This window comes from Prionailurus viverrinus, chromosome D4 (genome assembly GCF_022837055.1).
Source record: "Prionailurus viverrinus isolate Anna chromosome D4, UM_Priviv_1.0, whole genome shotgun sequence".
Classification (NCBI taxonomy): domain Eukaryota; kingdom Metazoa; phylum Chordata; class Mammalia; order Carnivora; family Felidae; genus Prionailurus; species Prionailurus viverrinus.
The window spans coordinates 24,832,319-24,851,404 of NC_062573.1; the positions used below are offsets into that span (position 1 = coordinate 24,832,319).

At 42.1% G+C, this 19,086-nt stretch overlaps 1 protein-coding gene across 4 annotated transcripts in view; it reads right to left on the reverse strand.

Annotated features, from left to right (window-relative positions):
- Positions 1 to 19,086, reverse strand: part of PLPPR1 (phospholipid phosphatase related 1) — a 327,145-nt gene that overhangs the window by 281,867 nt on the left and 26,192 nt on the right. For 2 of the 4 annotated variants that reach the window (XM_047830312.1, XM_047830311.1), the window contains exon 1: positions 820 to 1,115. The exons of 1 other annotated variant lie outside the window; for it this stretch is intronic. The gene's annotated coding sequence lies outside the window, so the exon portion shown is untranslated. Of the gene's footprint in view, positions 1 to 819; positions 1,118 to 19,086 lie in introns of those variants that run through there. One more of the 4 variants, XM_047830317.1, reaches the window with a different exon arrangement.

A 19,086-nucleotide genomic window follows, 5' to 3' on the forward strand; every position in this document is an offset into this window, starting at 1 on the left:
CATATTCCACCTGTGTGTGTGTCATAAAACCCCAGGGCAAAAATAAAGCCCCAGCCTCCTCCAGCTGCAGCAGCCGCCACCGCAGCCCCAACCCAGCTCCCAGTGCCGCCGCCTTGGTGTGCGTGAAGACAGCACCTTCCCGGGGGAGGAGAGATCCCGGCGCCCGGCGTTTCCAGGAGGTGATTATGGCGAGCCTTTCAGTAACTCATCATTCAATCCCGCACTGACCCGAGCCTCACCCCGGCGCCTCTGGCACTGGCGCTGAGTGGGAAAGGCAAAGGCTACCCCTGCAGTTCTCCAGGTGTACACCCGCCACACATACACTACGATGCGCCTAGGGTGCGTGGTTGGGGCGGGATGACAAGTGCCCACGCCTGAGGGGAAATCAAAGGCGACGCTTACAGCCGGGGTGAGAAATCCCAACCCCCGCCCGGGCTGGAGGACTTGGCACCAGCTACCTGCAGGGCGCCCCCGCCCGCACGCCGGCTCCCGTCGCAGCCACGAAGGCAGCCAGGAGGGTGGAACCGGACGGAGGGAGCCTCCACGCCCCCTTTGTCTCCACGTTTCCCAAATGACAGGGGAGGAAAGTTTACGAGCAGGGAGGGTGTAGCTTTCTGCTGGGTCCATCTGACACCTCGCAGGAGGCGACCCTTCCCGGGGTCGTCCTCTCCCCCTGCACGTCCCGGGCGCCGCCTTCTTATGCACCTGGAAACCCGCAAGCCGGGTTTGGGCCACCTGCTCCGCCGAGTCCGGCCGGGAGCCTGGCCCCCGCCGCCCCGGCGTCCCGGAGCCGCCCGAGGCTGCGGGCGCCCCACTCACCTCTCGTGGCGGAGCGTCCTCCCGCGCGCCCTACTGGGCAGTCCCGCTGCTGGAGGCGAGGTGCATTCAGTCGGCGGCCAGAGACACGCTCCCCAGGCTCTGCTGCATTCCGCCTGCGTGGGAGAGAGAGCGCGCGGCGCGGGCGTGTACGAGTGTGTGTTTGTGCGAGTGTGTGTGTATGTGTGAGTGCGGGTGTGTGAGTGTGTGCGCGCACGCGTGGGGGGGGGCGCGGGATCACAGATCCTCCTCTGCGCACATCCCGCGCTCTGCCTCCTCCTCCGCCTCCTCTTCGCGCTGCCGCTAGCAGAGGGTCCAGGTTTCAGGATCTCCTGTTTGTTTAATGAAAGGAAGGAGCAAAAGGCTGGCGGGGAGGGGGTAGCGGGGGGGGGGGGGGGAGGGCACCGGGCTGCGCATGCTCAGAGAGGGACAGCGAGCGCTCACTCGGAGCGCAGGCAGAGGGAGGCGAGCGAGCTGCGGGTTGAAGCGGGCAAGACTGCGCCCACCCGAGCAGCAGGGGGCTCGGCGGGGTTCCCGGAAGGCAGCCGGGAAACCCGACCGCAAAGGTGCGCCGTGCGCGGGAACTCCCCGCGCCTGCGGTGCGGGAAGCCGGTGGCGGGATCCCGACCCATCCTCGGAGACAGCTTCAGGAACCGCTAACGCCGGGTTCTCGTCTCCGAGTGTGTGTAGTGCTTGCGCCGGGGTTCCTGGCAGCGCTCTCCGGCCTCTGTGCCGCGGGGGACCGTGGTGGTCTCCCCCGAGGTCCAGAAGGAACCACAGGCAGCAGGTCGCACCCTGAACTGAAATGAGTTTCCAGGTCTGTGCTTCTTCCTTCCCCTCCCAACTTCACTCTGAAGAGCAGAAAAAGGCAACTGTCTATTCGAGTCCCAAAACAGGTTTGATGGGGCCAGGGTGGGGAAGGTACACAAAAACCCTCTTCCAAAGAACAAAGCACGGGTAGGAGGAGGATGAGTCTCCTAGGGCTCCATATTCAGCCTCCGTTGGTGATAAGGCTAGAAGGAGGAGACATTTGCCCTATTCAAGAAGGCCAAAAGAACAATAGATCCATTGTCCCCCTTTCCTCCAGTGCCAAAGCATTCTTCCTGAGTGGGAATTCTGGCTACTTGGTAAAGTGGAAGAAGTGTCAACACGAAGAGAGTCCAGTGAGAGAACCTGAGCCCTCTAGGGCCATGGCATGGTAACCTGAGGCCAGGGGAGAGCCTGGGCGAGAGGCTTTTCGGGTGGAGTGGAAACTCTTCTTGGGTGAGACTGTTCTAAGAGCAAAACAAGCCAGTTGGTTAGGACCCATTCAAGAGCTTCCATTTTCAACCTCCTTCCTGTTTAATCCCCCCCCCCCTTTTCTCTCCTACAGAAGAAAAGACATCCCAAGCAGGGAACTCCTTATAAATATATTATTACCTCTTGTTTATTCATTTTTGGTCTCTCCAGAAAAGGACTACATTTTGGTCATCCCAGCTTTGGAGGGACAGAAGACAGTCTACTCTGTGCAAGTCTTTTTCAAGCTTTCATTAAAGATCACCTCTGAGCATTTCTATGAAGCCTGAGTGAGCAGATGCCTACTTGCTGAACTCTGACCCCTGTCTCATTCATCTTCCCAAAAATAATGCCAAGTGACACTAGAACAGCAGGACAATTAGATCTAACCCTAGAGCACACCCAGAGGAGAGAAAACAGCATGTCTAAATACCACCAACAAAAGCAAAGTTTAGGAGAAGACAGGAAGGAAGGAAGGAAGGAAGGAAGGGGAGAAAGGGAAAGTTCTTTAAAAGTGAAAGTGCCCTGAGTGTTAGTGGCTGATTCCTTCTCTCAATAGCTCTTTCAAAGGAATAGAATTGCAGCATCTCTTTGCTAAAAGATCAGTGAGTCTGAGTCTCTATCCACTAGGTAGGGGAAGAGATCGGGTTATCCTGAAAAGCAGCAGTCTTTATAATGAACCACCCACAATATTTGGGGCTCCTACTTCTATGCCTGCTTTTCTCAGGCCTTCCCCCTTGGCACCAGGCTTCTTGGAAGACATTTAAGACAGATCTGTCTTGTTACCACATTCCCAGCAGAGCACTGAACACAGTCCCCTGGAATTTCAGGCTGTTAGCACTGGCAAAGCCCTGAGGCAGGAAGGCTATTCTCCCTACACTGGCACTATATAAGCACCAGGTGAGTGAGGGCTCTGAATCCAAGAAGTGGGTGGGACCTGGAACAGAGAGGCTGGGCTGGAGCAGGTGGAGGTCTCAACTTTGCCGTTCTCTCAGTAGAGATGGTACTAGAAACTTCCTCCTACAATGGTAAAGTGTCCAGGGCTGCTTGGCCAAGAAGCACACTCTCCTTTATCTAAGGCTGGCCTTGGGTGAGGAGGATAGGGACACTACTCCCTTTGATGCTCAGGGACACTGTGTCACAATCTCAAAGCTCCAACAAAGTCAAGAGTGAAGGAGACTTTACAAGTTGGAATTGCAAATAAAGTGGAATCCATTCATGGTGCTGCTATATAAGAGGGTGAACCAGCAGTTCTAGAAGAGATTTTTACTGTTTGGAGAGGTTAGGGGAAGCACAGGGAACAATGAATGCATGATGTACATAAAACACTTAACAGTGTTTAGTGCTTAGCGAGCTCTCCGTAACTTGCAGCTATTATTATTTTTGTTTTAACATTTTCATTACTATGGTTTTTTTTTAAAGGCTGAGGAAAATTTTTCCCCTAAGCTTAAACAAAACAGATGAAAGCCAAACTGCCTTCCAATTTTCCTTCTGGCTTCCTCCATCACCCCCTCACACATCACCCTGCTCACTTATGTATTCAAATCCATGAAATGAAAAGCGTGCTGTAAAACTGTGTGGCAGTGGGAATGGTGACTAACCCCAACCCTCACCCCTCCACACTCAGATCTAGACAGCAAGTGTGGGGCAGCACTGTTTTTCAGTAATATGCCTCAAGCACTTTTTGCCACTCGCATCTCTCAGAGATGAAGGACTCTTCCCACTTAGCAGTCAGGGGCTCCTGCTGCAACACCCCACCTACATTGGCTCATCAAGCTTTGCATTTTTCACTTTTTTTTTTTTTGCCTTCCTTCTAATTTTAGCAATCTAATGTGTTACTCCTCCTAGGTAACAGAATGCCCGAAGCCAATTAATATGCACACATCTGCAGATGGTTTCGAGAGAAATTAATGGTAAGATTGTCAGTGGCTCCTGTGTTCAGGTATTTTCAGTGTTCCTTAAATTCAGATTTTAGATGTAGCTTTCATCCCCCTACCTAGTGGACAACCCCTAAACTGTGCACCTCTATCCACCAACAAATAAACACATCTAATGGCCTTACCTCATATATCAGCAAAATAACCCAGTATTGTTGCCTAACTATGTATAAAATTATATTTTTTAAAAAGAGCTAGCTATGAAATAGAACTGGCTGTTCAAAACATGGTTTCAATACAAAAAATGTTAGAATTAATAAAAACCAGTAACAGATGCAATGTTTGAGCACAAAACTCTCCAAAGTTATAGATGCTATAGGGATGTCTTGGTTCTTTTTCTTAAAAAAACAAAAAACAAAAAAAAAACCTTCCTTTAATGTTTTAGTTATTTTTGAGAGAGAGACAGAGTGTGAGTGCGGGAGGGGACAGAGAGAGAGGGAGACTCAGAATCCAAAGCAGGTTCCAGGCTCTGATGTATCACCACAGAGCCTGATGTGGGGCTCCAAGTCACAAACTGTGAGATCATGACCTGAGCTGAAGTCAGACACTTAGCCAACTGAGTCACCCAGGTGCCCCTATGATGTCTCAGTTCTTAAAAAATTATATGAAAGTTAATTCCATGAGGTTATATATTGCTGAAATAACGTAACAACTCTGCGGTGATGCAGTATATGCATAAATTCTGCTCTTAATATTTTCTAATACTTACAAAACACACCATTTCCACTTGAATTGTTCTACCTATAATTTTAATTTTTTAAAATACCACCTTAATAAGACAAATAGATTTATCACTTTTTCTTCTTGGAGAAATTTCATATACATAGCAATCTTTTCTTGTTCAGTAAAAATGCCAAGAATTTTTGGTAGGGGCTAAACTAGTGATTTATCATTATAAGGATCAAAATGTTTCCATGAATATCAAAAACTATGGCAAAACTTAATGATTCAACAAGTCCATACATTATGCTGTGCTCACAAGTGTAGCTACCATTTACCACCACACAAGGCGATTACAATATGTCATGCCTATGCTGTACCTTTTATTCCCATGATTTCTTCATTCCATAACTGGAAGCCTTGTATCTCCCTCTCCTTATCACTCATTTTGCCCATATGCCCACCCCTACCCCTCTGGCCACCGTCAACTTGTTCTCTATATTTATGGGCCTGTTTCTGCTTTTTATTTATTTGTTTTGTTTTTTAGATTCCACATATAAGTGAAATAATATGATATTTGTCTTTCTCTGTTTGACTTATTTCACTTAGCATAATGCTCTCTAGGTCCATCGAGGTTGTCACAAATGGCAAGATCTCATTCTTTTTCATGGCTGAGTAATATTCCGCTGTGTATGTGGTACACCTGAAACTAATATACCTTGTGTGTCAACTATACTAAAAAAAAAAAAGTGGGGGGGGGGAAGAAGCCAATGTTTATTTGACTTTATTGGGGGTAAAATTTAAATTTAGAAATTGTATATTTTTAAGGTTGAGAAAAAACTATCATAAAACCATCTCCATAATCTTATTGTCACTGTTGACACGTTAAGTCCTCTTTTTATGTCTGACTTGCCCCCACTTAGGTTGGTTGTGAGCCATTCGAGGGCAGAGGTTTATTTCTTTTTATGGTCCTGGTAACTCATGAAAGTAAGCAAGTGGTATATGTTCAGTAAATGTTTAAAGAGTGAGTGAATAAATACATAGCCAAAAATAAATTTCTGCTGCTGACAGGTTGACTTTGAAAAAGACTCCCAAGTACCATGACACTTGGTATTCCTCATAAATGATGAAGTCAATAGATACTATTTTTTAAGGTTTTGTATATGTGATTATCTAAAACTGGAAGTTGGATGAGAAAGACAAAACAGGTTTCTACAGAGAGTTTTTATCTCCTTGGAAATATATAAATCAAGCCCATTCTGATTTTTCTGGTTCAGAAAAAGGATGCATTTTGGCTCAAAGTGCAGTCTGATTCAGAGGATAGCATCGTCCTGGCCAACCTAATCTAGCCAGAATAATGTTCTAATTTATTTAACTTTTCACCTAAGTAAGATGAATAGTTGAGACAATAATGGTTAGAGTTCTTTTTCTCTTCAAAAGACATCATCCAAACAGTAAACAAGGACTGCCCCCAGGCTCCCTCTCCAGCACTTCTATTATTACTGTCTTGGGTGAGAGGGGCCAATAAGAAGTTGACTCTGCTTTCATGGATGGGAATTTGGGGATAGGGAGCAGGGGTGGTGGTGGTAGATGAAACTATAAAAGGTCTCAGCTCCAATCACAACTACCCCGATCCAGAGGTAGAAGAATGGAAGGGCCAGGTGATTGGTGTCATGTTTATGTTTCCTGTTTCATTCATGCACCCAGTACAAGAGTTTCTTGAGAATGATCTCAGCGAGAAGGAGAGATCCCAAGACAGAAGCTGCAGTCTTTTATAACCTAGTCTCAGAAGACCGTGCCATCACTTATGCTACATTCTAACAATCACACAGACCAGCCCAGGTGTTCTGGTCAGATGATCTTCATTTGAGGGTACCCTGTGTTTCTTGCTGAGACCCTGCCTGATATAGATTTCAGGAATCTTTTCTTAATTGTGGACTCATCTTACCCACACTGAACCTAATGCTTGTTGCTACTTCATCTGCTGTGATTTCTGGGTTCCCCCATGAAACATGTATTCTAGGCTACTACCTCATATGGCCCAGCCCCAAGGATCTATGCACATTTGTGACTGGAAATCCTGCCTAGTTCTCCACATCCCCACAAGTGAGACCCAGACACCTATCACTGATTCCCCTTCTCTTTGGTTCCACCCCTGGTGCCACACTTGTTATCTCTTCTTAGAAACATCACCAGGAATTGTTAGACTCGTGACTCCACCTGCCTCGTACTTCACATGTTGTAAATATTCCACTGCTGGGATCTTCTGTCTGCTGACTCTACTCAATCCAGGAAGGGCCAGTCTGCCAGAGCCCATCTATTTCTCTTCCTCAGTCCGTCCCATGTTGCCAACATGGAACCCTTCACTCTCAATAATATTAATCTTTAAAATTACTTTTAGATTACTCAAACATCACTTATTAATAGTCTAGCCCTGGGACCAACAAGCTGATTCCATAAAGACCCAGAGAGCATATATTTTAGGCTTTGTGGGCCATGCAGTCTCTGTCACAACTACTCAACTCTGCAGCCACAGACAATGCATAAAAGGAGAATGGCTGTGTTCCAATTTCTTTCTCTCTTTTACAAAAACAGGTGGTGTGCTGGATTTGGCCCACTAGCTATAGTTTGCCAGCCCTGAATCTAATTCTTCATTTTCTGCCCTTCACCTCTGTCACCACCAATGTGTTTGTTAGAAAGAACCTGAAGAATCCTGCCTTCTGTTCTGCCCATAGGAAAATAATGAAAACCATTAAATTGGTGCAGGAAATCTTAATCATTGTCAGTTTAGGGACTCCTTGTCAGTGTGGCTTTCCCACTATTTTAAGAATTAAGAAAATTATTTTTCAGAAAATTATTTTTTCCTTTTCTGTAAAAAGAGTGGGCTATGTTTTTTCCACATGGAACTGTGGCAGCAATAGCAACTATACTATTTTTAGCCTAACATTGACTTGTGTAGCCCTAGAAGTTTAATGAGAGGAATATTTTAAAGGAAAATGGGTAAAAAAAAATAGTGTGAGCACAATATTCCTGCCTGTTAAAATAGGGCAGGTAAATATATTCTAATTATAACTAGCACCTTAAGAAAACTGCCACTCTAAAGATAAACTCAACCCCAATAAAAAAAGAACACATTCTTACATAGGTCCCAATATAGGAGCAATGCCTCTACTGAGTTGAACTCACACAAATTTGGCTTCTGGCTGAGCATTTTTACACATTCAGCCCAAAGTTATGAAATTCAGCCTAACTAAAAATTTCACTTCCTCAAAGCAATCTACAAATTCAATGTAATTCCTACTGTATTAGTTTGCTGGGGCCACAGACAAGGATGTGGAGAAATTAGAACCCTTGTGCACTACTGGTGGGAACATAAAATGGTGCAGCCACTATAGAAAGCAGTATGGCAAAAAATTAAAAATAAAATTACCATACTATCCAGCAATTCCACTTTTGGGTATATACATGGGTAACATAGCAGGTAAGATATATTCATTCTTTATTTTATTTAAGCAATACGGGTTAAGTGTTTGGTGCCAATGTAATTGGAGAATTTGAGGTCGAGAATTCGAGATAGGACTCTGAGGAACTTATGCCTATAGTCTGATTGTGTATTTATGTTATTTTTTTTAATTTTTAATTTTTTTTAATTTATTATTTGAGAGAGAAAGACAGAGAGAGAGAATCCCAAGCAGGCTCCATGCTCAGCACAGAGCCTGACACAGGGCTCAATCCCACAACCCTGGGGTCATGACCTGAGCAGAAATCAAGAGTTGGATCCTCAACTGACCTGGGTGAATGAGCCACCCAGGTGCCCCAATGTAAGTTATTTTTAATTTATTAAGTGCATTTGATAAAATAATAATTCCATGAAAAGTATAAAGGAAATGCCTTGAGGGCTTGGCTAGAAACAATGTTAAGGTGTTAATGGAATAGTACAGTATAATCATGGAAATTTTATTTCAACCATCTAACTTTGATGTTGATATGAGTTATGACATGAAGTTGTTTGAGGAAACTTTTTAAGAGTATGTCTCTTAGGCCTTGGAATCCATCCCATCCCTCTTGTAACTGGTAAATGATACATTAACCCAGCAAAGTGCCTAAACCACTCTTCTGACTAGGAAAACTCAGAAAAATTACTGAACTATATACCAAATTATACAACTGTACTATATTATCTTTTCATAAAATACCAATGATAATTAACATCACCATCATTGTCATCAGCACATAATTTTCATCAGAATCCATTGCCTTTAGTCTACATAGCTTGTTATTTTGGCTTGCAGTATTCTCTCTTTTACCAGTAATGGTATCCCTATTTCCTCTAACAAACCACCATTCTTCAACCACTAATCCTTGTACTTTAGGGATATGAAAGCTCTCCCACTTCCAAGCACGGGCATAGATCCAACCCTGTTAATCAGAATCTCCCATTGCCCTAGACTTGTGGGGTCTCAGAGATGGAAAAAGATCCAAACAAGGAAAATTAGATTAAAATCCAGGACTTTTTCTAACAGGAGAGAAAATGTCTCCTTTTACTGGGATTGTAAGCATTTAAAATGCTCTAATCCCAGGAATGCCAGGAGAGAGGACTTTATATGATTTTGAACTGCTGAACCTAGCCATGCCTTGAAGTATCACTTTTCAAGGGCTTTTCAGTTACTTGAGCAAATAATTCATTTTTGCTTAAGTCATTTTGAATTAGGTTTTCATTCCCTGGCCCCACTGCAAATGTCTTTATAGATACATTAATTTTGGAATCTCTTTAAGGATAATAATGACAGACAAAAGGGAAAGTTAGCAAAGGATAGAACAGTGTTTAAAGGATATATGTGGTCACACTATGACTGATTTCTAGCCCTGAACATTTTAGGCAGTCTTCCACCCATGAGCATACATCTTGTATGTCCTCTTCCCCTTTTCTGAATTGCCAGATTCAAAGGCTGGCACCCTTCAAGGCTGACATCCACTGTTAGACAGATGGAGCTGAAGGGGGCAAGGCAGAGGCCAGGCAGACCTTGCCAACTCATTTGGCCTCAGGCCCAGCCCTACTCTATAACCACCACGGCTGTCAATATCCAACTAAGGCTGGTCTGAGTTCTCCTTACTGTAAGCTTCTCTAGGTTCCTGAAGATGATAGTGGTGTTGGAAGCTCCTTGCTCCGCCCAGGTCTGGTGGGTACATGTGCCAGTCACAGCTTGTGTAGTCAGATAGGTGTCCACTGGCACTAAGGCAGGATGAAGCTGCCTCCCACCCTAGAGGCTCCTGCACCACAGGGTAGTCAGGAAAAGTGCCTGGAACAGCTGTCACCCCTCTGACTGCCAGTCTGATCTGACTGGCTTGGTGGGTGTTCCCTCCTTCCTCACAGCTCCCAAAGTTGTTCAGTTCATAAGCAACCCCTTCCCAGAGAAAATGGAATGTTCTTGTTTGTCCCCCTCCCGAGGTCCATCTTCTACTCTGCATCTAGAAGTGATCTAAAATGTAAGCTGACCATGTCACTCACTGGTTTAAGCCTTCATTGCCTTTCCGTGGACTGGTACTTAAGGTCCTTCAATGAGCTTGACAAAGACTTCGTATATATCAGTCCCACATCTTATGACAACCCACCCAAACCTTGTCTACTCCCATCCATTCCCAGAGTGTCAAGTATTCTGGCCCTGGTACCTCTTACATAGCACTCTAACTTTCCCCATTATGTCTTCCTGACTCTTATTTGTCCTTCAAGTGTCAGCTCAGACACCCCCTCATCCAAAAAGCCGCCTTTGAATCCCCCAAGGTGGGAGGGAGGAAGTAAAGCACCCTCCTCTGTGTTCTCATAGTGCTCACACTTTACCTCTAGACTAGCACTCCTCATACTATATTGTAATTACACTTGTGACTCCCTCTATAACCTAGGAGCAAACTGAAGATAGAGGGAGTTATGTCTTTTTCCTGGTAAATAATAGGTACTTAGCTTGTGTTTGTTGAATTAATAAATGGCATGTGACTACCTGTGCTTCTCTACTAGAATTAGGGCATAAAACATAGTAGTAAATCCCTGATTCTTTTTTTAATGTTTATTTTTTTAAAATACAATTTATTGTCAAGTTAGCTAACATACAGTATATACAGTGTGCTCTTTGCTTTGGGAGTAGATTCCCATGATTCATCGCTTACATACAACACCCAGTGCTCTTCCCAACAAATGCCCTCCTCAATGCCCATCACCCATTCCCCCCGCCCCCTGCCCATCAACCCTTAGTTCACTCTCTGTATTTAAGAGTCTCTTACAGTTTGCCTCCCTGTCGGTTTGAAATGATTTCCCTCCTCCCTTCCCCTATATGGTTCTCTGTTAAGTTTCTCAAATTCCACATATGAGTGAAAACATATGATATCTGTCTTTCTCTGACTGACTTATTTCATTTAGCATAATACCTCCAGTTCCATCCACATCGTTGCAAATGGCAAGATTTCATTCTTTCTCACTGCCGAGTAGTATTCCAGTGTATATATAAACCACATTTTCTTTATCTGTTCATCGGTTGATGGACATAAGTTGGGCTCCTTCCATAATTTGGCTATTGTTGAAAGTGCTGCTATAAACATTGGGGTACATGTTCCTCCATGTACCTATACAGCACTCCTGTATCCTTTGGATAAATTCCTAGTGTTGCTATTGCTGGTCATAGGTAATTCTATTTTTAATTTTTTGAGGAACCTCCACACTGTTTTCCAGAGCGGCTGCACCAGTTTGCATTCCCACCAAGAGTGTAAGAGGATTCCCATTTCTCTATATCCTCGCCAGCATCTGTAGTTTCCTGATTTGTTCATTTTAACCACTCTGACCGGTGTGAAGTGGTTTCTCAGTGTGGTTTTGATTTGTATTTCCCTGATGATAAGTGATGTTGAGCATCTTTTCATGTGTCTGTTGGTCATCTGAAAGTATTCTTTGGAAAAGTGTCTATTCATGTCTTCTGCCCATTCTTCACTGGATTATTTGTTTTTCAGGTGTTGACTTTGATAAGTTCTTTATAGATTTTGGATACTAACCCTTTATCTGATGTGTCGCTTGCAAATATCTTCTCCCATTCCCTTGGTTGCCTTTTAGTTTTGTTAATTGTTTCCTTTGCTGTGCAGAAGCTTTTTATCTTGATGAGGTCCCAACAGTTCATTTTTGCTTTTATTTATTTTTCTTTTATTTTATTTAATTTATTTTATTTACTTGGAGATGGGTCAAGTAAGAAGTTGCTGCGGCTGAGGTCAAAGAGGTTGTTGCCTGTTTTCTCCTGTAAGGTTTTGATGATTTCCTGTCTCACATGTAGGTCCTTCATCCATTTGAGTCTATTTTTTTGTGTATGGTGTAAGAGAGTGGTCCAGTTTCATTCTTCTGCATGTTACTGGCCAGCTATCCCTGCACCAATTGTTAAAGAGACTGTCTTTTTTCCGTTGGATATTCTTTCCTGCTTTGTCAAAGATTAGTGGGCCATACACTTGTGGGTCCAATTCTGGGTTCTCTATTCTATTCCATTGGTCTATGTGTCTGTTTTTGTGCCACTACCATGCTGCCTTGATGATTATAGCTTTGTAGTAGAGGCTGAAGTCCGGGATTGTGATAACTCCCACTTTGGTTTTCTTTTCCAACATTATTTTGGCTATGTGGGGTCTTTTGTGGGATTCATTCCTGGGCTGCAGGGCTGGTTCAATATTCACAAATCAATCAATGTGATATATCACATTAATAGAAGAAAGGATAAGAACTATATGATACCGTCAATAGATGCAGAAAACACATTTGACAAAATACAGCATACTTTCTTAATAAAAACCCTCAAGAAAGTCATGTTAGAAGGAACCTTAACATCATAAAAGCCATATATGAAAGGCCTATAGCTAATATCATCCTCAATGGGCAAAAACTGAGAGCTTTCCCTCTGAGATCAGGAACACGACAGGGATGTCCACTCTCACCACTGTTGTTTAACGTAGTGTTGGAAGTCCTAGCCCCAGCAATCAGACAACAAGATGAAATAAAAGGCATCCAGATTGGCTAAGAAGAAGTCGTCAAACTTTTACTTTTTGCAGATGATAGTATACTCTACATGGAAAACCCAAAAGACTCCACCAAAAATCTGGTAAATGCCTGATTCTTAACGGGTGTTTCATCTCAGGAAGAATGTTACTACCTCCTGCTCATCCATTAGAGTACCTGATTCAAAGTGAATGTGGCTTATGTGTGCCCAGATGTACAGAAAGCAGGAAGATTCTCTCTACTTTTTCTCCACCTGTTACTAGGTCTAATAGAAAAAAAAATCTCTTGGCTCTGGAGCACCCCATCAGCACTTCTACTGAACTAAACCACTTTTAACTCTGTGCCCACTCCCCAAACAGCAGTTTATCATGCATGTGTACGGAGCACCAGGGAACACAGCTCTGCTTTGGCACATCAGTGGTGCCAATACCCTCACATATTCAGTGTCTGCTGTGCCACCTCATGCCTTCATTAACGAGTGTCAGCAGTATTGAGGGCAGTGGGACTTCAGCACCACCTGCAATGCTGGCTGAATATATTGGTTCTGTCATAAAGATCAGCATCTGTGCCAGTAATGGTGGACATCAGCAGCAGTTGCTATACTGAGGCTCCCTCTTCCTTTGCCAGGAGCCAGAATAAAATAGGAAAATCATTACTTCTATATGGTAGAGAAGATGTTTTCATCTATACTTGTGATCCCATTTGATATACCAGAGGAATGCAGTTTGTTTTCAATGAGACCATTTCCTCTAAATTGGTATGGCCTAAAATAACATTACAAACTCTATGGACTGCACTGAAATAGAGTCCCAAACCCTAAGTTTAAATCTTGGTTGTGCTCTTTATTTCTCACACTGGCATTGGGTACAGTCCTTCTCAGCCTGAGAGTATATCATCTACAAAACTGATAAAGTCCCCCTTACTGGATTAGATAGCATCATCTGTATCAGCGCTCTGCAAAAGTGGAGTGTGATCAGCAGCCGCTCTCCACAACATGGTGCTTTATATGTAGAAGGTGCTCAATAAATATTTGTTGAATCAAAGTACAAGAGAGCTATCTCTAGCTATGAACACAGCACTAAAATGTTGCCAGGATAAACTGATAAATCCTTGCCTTCTCCACTTCATGTCATTCTCAGTTTGAGGGAAAGGAGTGAAATTTTCTAGATGGTTTGTAGCTGGGTGGGAAAATATACAGGACCTGAGTCTTCATTTCAGTGAAAAAGGTGCCCTCGAGTTTCTGAAGCATTAATCACACTTCCTGGATATCCCTAGAAATTCCCACGGTCCCACAAAGTTCTGCTTCACATACCCTGAGGAAGTTGAGGGGTGAAGAGCTGCAGCAAGGGGTTAGCTGGATTCTCCCTTGATTGCTTTGCTAGTTGTGGGTGATGGAAGCATTCAGCATCATCAAGAGTTACCAAATAAAAGCCACACACAGCTTCAAGACCCACTATGAACAGAAAAGGGCAGTCTTGGCTAATTAGCCCTCAACAGATGCCTTGCTAGCAGTGCCTCAAATGATGGTAGTCATGATTCAAGTAAAACAGGAATTGGCAAACTCAAAAAGTCTGTCAAGTAAGCAGTAAGAATAATTGGGGAAATTGGGGTATAGATGCAGATATAGACTCCAAAGTGGAAGGGCCTAGTGTGGACCAGAATGTGTGCCCTTTTAAAGGAAGCAGATGATGGCTGTCATTTAGGAAAGGGGTAAAGTGTTATCAGTTCTCTGTTTTTCAAGAGAAGCTGAAAATCAGGTTTTATGTGGAATCTTTGATTTTTTTTAAGTTAAAAACTTTTTGGAAATGCAAACAAAGAAACCCTGCATTGACCAAGAAATGACATCTATGAGCAGGATTCAATCCCTGGCCAGCCAGTGTGCATCTTCTAACCTAGAGCTTCTCTATTACTCCTCAGAGATTTCTTACTTTAATGCGGGTCACAGGCTACACAAGGGCACATCCTACAGCATGTAATGACTGGATTATGCTATAGTCACTAGGAAAATATGAGGTGCATTAGGAACTAAAGAAAGGAGCGTGATATTATAGAGTATGATTTCTTGTGAAGCAGGGGCAGTAAGGTGAGTGAGGGGGTAAAGGCTTTCCTATGCAGCTCAAAAATCTCAGAAGCATGTACACACACACACACACACACACACACACACACACACACACATTAGACCTAGATGACATTACATAGGTAAAAATATATGCAGTGAATTCAATAGAGAAGTACTGTAGATGAATGGAAAGAGCATCACGCTAGGAAACAGACTCCTTAATAACTGCAATTCACCTAGCTTGGCTTTCTCGTCTGTAAAATGGTGGTGAAAATAATGCTCTCTCTTTCTAAGAAATTCAGTGGATTCAATGAGATATGTTTGGCATCTGGCATAGTGTCTAGCAGATTATTATTATTATTATTATTGTTATTATTATTATTATTATTATTGAAGCTAAGCCCCATGAAGACATAGACTTTCCCTTCAATACACATTTCATACCACCTAGCAGACCCAAAGTGTATCCTCACAAATGTCATCTATGGTGGGTTGGTTCTGTGGCTTTTGCACATTGCTAATAAAGACAAGTTTATTGGGATTAGTCTGAGAGGACTGGTTTGGAAAATTCAGTTGTACTTCTGCCTCCCGCAGCTTCTCTCATAATTCTCCACTGGGATGGGGGTGAGGAGCAGCAGGGCACCTCCTCAGTAGCAGAACTCTTTGCCAATAATGAAGTCCTTTCCATAGTGAAAAATTCAGCAGAAAAATGAGGCTATCACCATTTTTTACTGTAGTTGACATATTTCACTTCACCATTGCCTGAACAAGATCTTTGTAAAAATGGAGAAACAAACACTTAATGACATTCTCCAAAGGAGTCTGATGTATATCTGGGGTCTGATTGGCTCCAGTTGAGTAGATGGAGGCTGCTTGGGAGCAGCTCTGAATTTGTCAGCCTGTCCACCTGTCAATTTCAATGTGCATTTACTCAGACTTCCTGTCAGTCTTCAAGGCTGGTCTATTTGAATGACTGGTGTATACAGATGAGCTATCATAAAGTGGGCAACACATATAAATGTCTGCAAGTAAAAAATTAAAACAAAAGACTGGCCACCAGCCATGTATATTCATCAAGGGGAATAAACTAGCCTCATAGGCAACATTTGACGAGGTGCTCATTTGTTACTGCCTCACTTCAGACATTTGGATGATTGTGTTAAGAACTATAGGAGTTATCAATGAGAAGACAGGGTATTTTAGTGGGGAGAAATAGATTTCTTCCCACCTATGTTTTGACAAATATTGAAATTTAGCTTTCCACTCTAGGGGCTACAACTTCCAATTTAACATATTAATAGAAGGCTTCTTTTGGAAAATAGATAGAAACCTATTGTTACAGATTGAATTGAGTCCTCCAAAAGTTCCTATGTGGAAGTTCTAGCCCCCAGTCCCTCAGAATGTGACTTTATTTGGAAATAGGATCATTGCAAATGTAATTAGTTCCCATAAGGTCATACTAGAGTAGGGTGGACCCCTAGTCCAATATGACTAATGTCCTTATACAAAGAGAAAACAGATGCAGATAAGTCCACGCAGAAAGAATGCAATATGAAAATCGGAGTTATGCTGTTACAAGCCTAGGAACTACCAAAAGCTAGGAGAGATGTCTAAAACAGGTCCTTCCCTAGTGGCTCTCAGAGGAAGTATGGCCCTTCTGGCATCTTGTTTTCAGACTTCTAGATTTAGAACTGTGAAACAATAAATTTCTGTTGTTCTAAGGCATTCAGTTTATGGTACTTGGTTATGACAGCCTTAGCAAACTAACACATCACTAAACCAATAAATTAGATTTTGGCCAATGGACTATAATTGGGAATCTGGATAAATAAAAGAAGTTATTTGAGTCGTACTATAAAGTTTCTCCCATAATGCCACAATTTGTATTATTTTGTTATACATTTAATGTGATGTTCATGTTGAAAGACAGTTATTAAAAGTGTTAATAAAATACAAATGGAAAGAGAGTACCAATATCATAGAAGATAGAGAAAAGGCCATATATTACCTACAAGAATTAATGAAATTTCTGTAGCTGAGTCTCAGACTTTTTCAGTTATTTTCTAATAGCCTGAGCAAAATGCAAAAGATGGAAGGATCATACCACAGAAAAGAGAGAAAATTTACCAGTTTCTCAGAGACACAAAGTTTTGGTTGATATTTTATTGTTTTGTAATTTATTACTATTACTTCTATTACTAAAATGATTAGATGAGCTCTAAAATAAAGCCAAACAGTAGTTTTTACTTACTAGGGGAAGCATAGCTCATGCCATTCATTAGTAAAGAAATTCCAGTGTGGATTATATATACCTCTTGAGGACCTTCTGCCCACTTAGCTATTTCTCAGTAAACTTCTAATTTAAATTTTTTGGTGGGTGGGGGAGAGCATGCACAAGAGTGGGAGAGGGGAGAGGGAGAGAGAGAATCCTAACCATCCTAACCAGGCTCCACACCCAGAGCTGAGCTCGAGGAGAGGCTCAACGCAAGGGTTGGTCTCACAACTGTGGGATCATGAGCCAAAACCAAGAGTTGGTTGCTCAACTGACTCTGAGTAAACTTTTATTTCTTTTATTTATTTATTTTTAAGTAGGCTCCTTGCCCAGCCTGGGGCCCAATGGAGGGCTTGAACTCATAACCATGAGATCAAGACCTGAGCTGAGATAAAGAGCCAGACATTTAACCAACTGAGCCACCTAGGTATCCCACTCAGCAAACTTTTATTAATCCATGTCCTACTTAGTTCCTTTCACTTTCAACAATATTAATTTAATTTAGTAATTAAATTAATACAAATGCTTTAAATACAACTGCCTTTAAAATGTGGGGAAAATAGGGGCACCTGGGTGGCCCAGTTGGTTAGGCGACCGACTTCGGCTAAGGTCATGATCTCACGGTTCGTGGGTTTGAGCCCTGCGTCGGGCTCTGTGCTGACAGCTCAGAGCCTGGAGCCTGTTTCAGATTCTGTGTCTCACCCTGTCTCTGCCCCTCCCCTGCTCATGCTCTGTGTCTCTCTGTCTCTCAATAATGAATAAACATTTAAAAAAAAAATGTGGGGAAAATACATGTATTTTTATTTATTTACTTTTGACGGTACATATTTTATTTTATTATTTTTAATTTTAATCCCAGCATAACTAACATACAATGTTATTTTAGTTTTAGATGTACAATATAGTGATTCACCAATTCTATACATTACTCAGTGTTCATCACAATAAGTACACTCTTAGTCCCCTTCACCTACTTTACCCATCCCCCCCAGGCAAAATACATTTTATACATAGTGTTAGCATATAAAATCAGAAATTAATTTTAAACAATTATCACCATGATCTCTTTCTGTGATAATGTTTAAAAAATTATCACTTTGCCTTAGCACCAATCTGTGGAAAATGGGAAGAATAAGACTTCATTTGAGTATGTATTTGGATGAATGTTTCCTCTCTCTTATTCCAGTCAAGGCTTATATAACTCTGTCTGGACCTACACTGACATCAGCATGTATGATACAGGAGAGACAGGCAGGGAATGGTTAATGTCCAATGTGTAACAGGCATGATGGGGAAGTTTCCTAAATGTATTCTAAAAGGAAATGTAAAGGAAAGGACCTTCAATTTTCCACTGTATCGGACCATACTTGGTTTCACAGGACACATAGCTCCCCTCCTGGAGCTGCTATGTGCCCAGATAAAGGAGATAATGTCAGACAATTCATTTCTAAACAAACATTACCCCTAAAGAAAGCAATAAAAAGACAATTTATACTTTCTACTTCTTATTGTGTCAATTTTAGCTAAGATGAATTTTTATAGTGAATTTTCATTTCACTGAAGTTTTAAATTTATTGGCATAAAAGTGTCCATACTATCTCAATTCATAGCTCAAAATCACATTTTCTAAGAATTTTTAAGGCTTACTCCACTGGCTTCTGGAATCTAGAAAAGTCTGATAAAAATCCAATTGCTATTCCTCTGGAGGAAATACATTTCCCTACTATTAAATGAAATTAAACTTTTCTTTTAATTATTGTCCTGAAACTTGGTGTGGTTCTTTTTTATACTAATATTACTTGTCTCTTTGAGAGACTTTTCTACTTAAAATTTTGTTTTTGTTCAGCTGTATAGAATGCTCTCTTATCCTTCTTTTGATAATTGATCTCCATTCTATTGTCTCATTTAGGTATATAGAAATTCTATATAATATTCCTTTTAACTTTCTCATGCTTTCTATTTTTTTGTCTTTTGATAATAAATTCTAGGAGAATTTCTCAGCTAATTCTTTTAGTTCTATACTTCACTCTAGCTAAATCCATTTTCCTAG